The sequence below is a fragment of the Lathyrus oleraceus genome, chromosome 3 (assembly GCF_024323335.1).
Source record: "Lathyrus oleraceus cultivar Zhongwan6 chromosome 3, CAAS_Psat_ZW6_1.0, whole genome shotgun sequence".
NCBI classification, from domain to species: Eukaryota; Viridiplantae; Streptophyta; class Magnoliopsida; order Fabales; family Fabaceae; genus Lathyrus; species Lathyrus oleraceus.
This window is the reverse complement of record NC_066581.1, coordinates 85174980-85180816: the sequence shown is the minus strand read 5'-3', so window position 1 is coordinate 85180816 and position 5837 is coordinate 85174980.

The following is a 5837-nucleotide window of genomic DNA, read 5'->3' as shown; positions in this document are numbered from 1 at the left end:
AGTCCATTGTTCATTTGTGCAGTAGCATAGAATATATCATTCAAATAAATTGAGCAACAATTGTTCTTTATTATAAATGAAAAACCAAACTTGTCCAAACAAGCAATGGAAATAATATTCCTGCTAATTGCAGGTACATAATAACAGTTCTCTAACTGAATTATTAAACCACTAGGTAAAGTCAATACAAAAGTTCCTACGGCTAAAGCAGGCAACCTTTGCTCCATAGCCAACTCGTAGGTCGACTTCATCTTTTGCCAAATCTCTACTCCTTTTTAGTTCCTGCACATTTGTACAAATGTGAGAACCGCATCCAGTATCTAATACCCATGATGCAGAAGTAGATAAATTAATAACAAAAATACCTGAAGTTGAAGTCTTTACTCCATTCTTCTTATCTTCCAGGTACTTTGGGCAGTTCCTCTTCCAGTGTCTGGTCTTACCGCAATGGAAGCAGGTGCCTTCTTTTGCTATGCCTCCACTAGGCTTCAAAGCAGCAGTGGATCTGGGATTGGCAACTTCCTTGCCCTTCCCCTTATCACTCTACTTAGTGGGCCTTTTGTTCTGTCTCTTTCCATTTCCGATCATCAGAATGGGCTTCCCTTTTGACTTCAGATTTTGCTCGGCAGTTCTTAACATGGCGAGCAGTTCAGGAAGAGATTTGTCCATATCAATCATATTGAAATTTAGGACAAATTGACTGAAACTATCTGGCAACCATTGCAAGATCAAATCAGTTGCAAGTTCCTTTTCGAGGGGAAAACCCAATCTCTCAAGGTTTTCCACATACCCAATCATCTTGAGTACATGGGGACCTACAGGGGCTCCCTCAGCTAACTTGCTTTGAAAAAGGGCTTTTGAAACTTCAAACCTCTCATGCCTTTCTTGCTCTTGATAGAGCAACTTTAGGTGTTCGATCATATCGAACGCTGACATGTTCTCATGTTGCTTTTGCAATTCTGAGTTCATGGTAGCTAGCATGAGACAAGCAGTTTCATTGGCATCATCGACATGCTTCTTATAAGCATCTCTTTCTGCCTTAGGTGTAGAACTAGGAGGTTCCTCTTCAGGAACAAGTGTCTCAAAGACATACAACTTTTTATCATGTTTGAGGATAATCCTCAGGTTTCGGTGCCAATCCAGGAAATTTGTCCCAGACAATTTTTCCTTATCAAGGATTGATCGCAGGATGTTGTTAGAGGTGTTTGCTGTCATGGTAATCTACATAAGGATTAATGAAAATATAAGTATCATTGACATATTCAATTAGGCCTTTAATTAAATATGCTCCCATTATTTTACTCAAAACAAATGACCCTCATCATTTGATTCGGAAAATCCCGTTGGAAGATTTTCTAGTGGGTCGAGACCCATATTTCACTTCGTTCTAAGTCCGCGTAGGCGGATTACACAAAACTAGGTTATTTTAGGTAGGAACTCCTTCCAATTGTATCTCATACAACTCTCGAAAATTTCAATTGGGTGAATAACTCCTTATTCCAATCCATCATATGGATTATTCCCAACTCTTGCTTCTAAACATATATAAGAAAATTATAATCAAGTTTGACTCATTGTTTTAGCAGTTGGATATTACAATTATCCCATCGCACATTAACTAATACAAAACATGCACCCCGCGTAGGCGAAACCTACATTATTCGATACCAGTCTTGATGAGTGCTAAAACTTGGAAAGCAAACATATATAATATTCTCATAATTTGTTTAGTTAAGTTTGACCCATTATTTTAACAGTTGGATATTACAATTATCCCATCGCACCTTAGTAATATATAGATCATGCACCTCGCGTAGGCGAAACCTACATTATCCATTACTAGTCTTGATGAGTGTTAAAACTTGGAAAGCATAAACTTAATATTTAATTTGAGGGAATTATGTAACACCTCAAAATTTGCCCTCCTCTCTTGGGACTAGCTTAACATATTGCATCTTATTTTTAGGACATTAGGCATTACATCTTTGCATATCATGTGAAATAAGCAAGTCATCCTCCTAGGTCTTTCTCAGAAGATAGAGAGGATAAAAGATTCAAGCCTGAGGGTCTCATAAATTGATCACTAATCATCTGAGGTTTGTGCTTCAATTAGGGTTTATTGGTTCCTCAAGGAGGATGAGTGTTATCTTATTTGCCAGAGTATATCACCATCATCATGGTTTTATCATCACCACGAGGTTCATTGTGCCTGATCATGTGCTTTGGGATTAGGGTTTTGACCTCTGGTCAACCCTAATCAGTTGCATTCTAATAGGCAGGGATTCTCAAGGAGATGAGGTCTTTCTTGAGAAGGAGATCATCATATGGTTATTATGTGGAGCTTGTGTAAGCTAGGGTTTTATTTTTGAGCCATTTCATCAAGTGGTTGAGGCTCAAAATCATCTGTGCATGATCAAGTCAACTGTATGTCAACTGCCAAGTCAACTGTGGATTTGGAGGAGGGAAGTGATCAGAGATACTTCATTCATGTTCAAACAAGTCTCATTTGACATTTCAAACATCAACATTGAAGAATTTGAGGTCCAGTCAAAACTTTCCAAAAATAGCAGGTGACCTGTAATTTGAACTTTCCAAAAATGGAAAGATTTTTGACCAACTTCAACTCAAGATTACATCATCAAGAAAGCTTCAAATGAAATTTTGTCCAACATGAAAGTTGAAGATATTTCTCTCCCATTTCCAAAAAGTCCAAGAGCATGGATTTCTCATGTGTGGTTGAGGAGATATGGTCCAAACATGGCAAACTATGCATGGAACTTCAAATGGACATAACTTTTCAACCAAAGCTCCAAAATGGATGGCTCTTTTTGCATTGTTCTTCTTTTGACCTCTAATTTCCAAATCATGCATCATATTACATGAATTATCATCACATGATCATTTGGTAATTCATTGGGTTTTTGGAGGGAAATCATGAAATTCAAATTTGGTGCATTGTTTAAACATTTTATCATTGCCATTGGCTCCAAAATCAGATTTTAAGTGGAAATGAGCCAATTTCGTGTACTGTTCATACATGCATTTTCATGCATAGGGTGAAAAATCACATTTGCACCTACACCTCATTTTTGGTTAATTTCATTAACAAGTGGCTTAAGCATGATTAAAGAGTGATTAGCATTGGATATATAAGCATAAACCTAACTGTTTTTCAGATGAACAATTCATTTTTTCAGATCTAGATCCAAATCTCTCAAAATTCTCTCTCAAAATTTCTTCAAAATTCTTCAAACAAGATCCATTTCTCTTGATCAATTCATATTCCTGAAGCATTCTTGAGCAAGTTTGAATGAGAATTCAAGAGAAACCGTGCTTGTTTTGTTCATAGTTGAAGCTTGAAAGCATCCATGGCAAATCCAAAATCCGTTGGATTCAAGTGCATTTGAACTTCAATCTCTCCATCAATCATCCATACAAGCTTCATAGAGGAACTTTGAGCCATTGCAAGCTTCGAATCACACGAATTCCAGTTGCTGCTCTTCAAGAGGTCACCATTCGAATCTCTTATTTCTCAAATTTATCATGATATTGTTGTAGATCTAGGTTTGCTGATCATGCTGAGCTTTGAATCATGAATTTTAGTGACCTATTGGCTGAGTTATGGTAGATTAAAGATCCATGCATGAAAATTGATTTGCTCGATTCTCTCTTAACATGTGGATTTATGCTTAGTTATTCATTGATTGTGAATCTCCATGGAATATACTATGTGATGATGTCTTTAATTATGATTTCTGGAGCAATTGTTCTTGAGCTCACATGAACAATTACTGTTCATCTTCTTCACGAGGAAGAAGATGAAGTTCTGGCTTTGGCAACGGTTTTGATCTTCTTTTGCAACGCAAATCCGTGGCTGTAGGTGTTCGTCTAGGGTTCGCGTGTGATTGGTTAATGCATTTTGCCATGCTGCGTTCTCATTGGTCCGTCTGTTTGACCGCGTGTGTTGACCTGCCAGCACATAAATGAAACGGCAACGTTTCATGCTGCTGGCGCCAATTTTCAAATATTAAATAAACATTTCATTTTAATTCCTATTATCATGTTACATTTTATTTCATTTTGTACTCAATCTTGCAAAAATCATAATAATTTGAATATTAATCCAAAAATTACCAGGTTTTTTGCATTGTGTTTCTTTTTCTGTCTATTATTTTTTGATCATGATTTCACAAGTTGTGCTTGGCTGATTATTTTTTTGTGCTAGAATGTTTGAACATGTATGCTTATTTGACCTTGCCATGCTTATGCCTTTGTGAAATGCTGGTTTTTGATCCAATGATTCTGAAATTTGCATGATGAAACTAGACTCATTGCTTGACATTTTGGTGTTGATTTGGTATTTTTACCATTTATCATTTCTGTTTTATGATCATGTTAAGTTGGTGTGACAATTTGTGTCACACCTTTTGATGTTCAACTTATGTGATGTGTTTGCCATGCCAAATGATCTCCAATGGTCCTGATTTTTTGTATGATGCATGTTATGAATGTTGTGATTGCTCATGAATTTTGTTGGAATCATTTGGATCATTTCTGATTTAATTGACATTTTTCATTCTGGTTGATCACATTTGAGCTTTAAAATTGCCTTGAACTTCAATTGATCATGAAATGCTTTTGGTATATGATATTTGTCGCATCCGCGAAAAAACAACCGGCGGGCTAAAACGAAAACAAACAGAGCCGCCACTGCGCGTTATTTATCCCAAAATAGGGAAAGGAAACGCTCAGAGAAACCTGGAAAAAGCATGGTCTCGCGACCAAAGAGAAAGGGTAAGGGAGTCGGTTACGCGAGGGGAAGGTATTAGCACCCCTCACGTCCGTCGTACTCGACGGGATCCACGTTCTAAAAGAAAGAAAAGGTTGCTAAAATAAACAGACTAACATCATACACACACACTAAGACAACACAGGTGGGGTTAAGGGGAAGAGAGCTCGATAGGACGTCGCATCCTATGCCTACATATCTCGTCTGGAACGAGAATCAGAGCTGCTGTAGTTCGGCTCACGCACGCCAAACAAACAAACGCAAACACAGGCAAACATGGAGCCTGAACGCCAATCCCTGGGCTTACATCAGCATCCGAACCAAAACAGACACACACTGGAACCCATATGCCACTTGATGGACTTATACCGGCTTCCAAGCACACAACAAGAACAAACAAACCACAAATGGCTAAGGAGTCAGGGACTCGAGCCTAACCATCGTCAAACAACACACACAAAAAGGAAAAAAAGTGCCCGGAGAGGTCTCGCACGACCTCCTGCCTACATACCTCGTCTGGAATGAGGATCAGGGCGATGTAGTTCCCCTGAAAGGGAAAAAAGTTCTAGCCATAAACCAAGGGGAGACACACTACCAGGGAGCTGTACTCGAGCCTAGTGTTATCATGCATCATTAACCCTAAGTTGTGGTTTCTATCCTATTTGCACAACAGCAAGCTAATCCTATCCATGAAAACAAGCATACAAGCATACAAGCAAACAGAGCAAACAAATATTCACAAAGCACACACTATAACCAGTCAAGTGGGCTCAAACAATGGGTTTGACTGCCTAGGCAAGTCATCTGTACAAGGTAGTGTTCGCTCTTAACCTTGCCATTGAGGGGCTAAGGTGAAGCAGATGAAAGGTGAGTGAAGATTAGACTTCACAGCTCTTATCCCTGACCAGGGAGAGCTTCAGACAAAGGAGCGTGGGTCCAGAATGGAGGGACCCTTCTACGCTCAAAGACTCTGACTCGATTGTGCAACAACACAAGATCTTGGGTTAGTGTCCCAATGCATCAAACACAAGTAGTGTGAGCAGAGGGA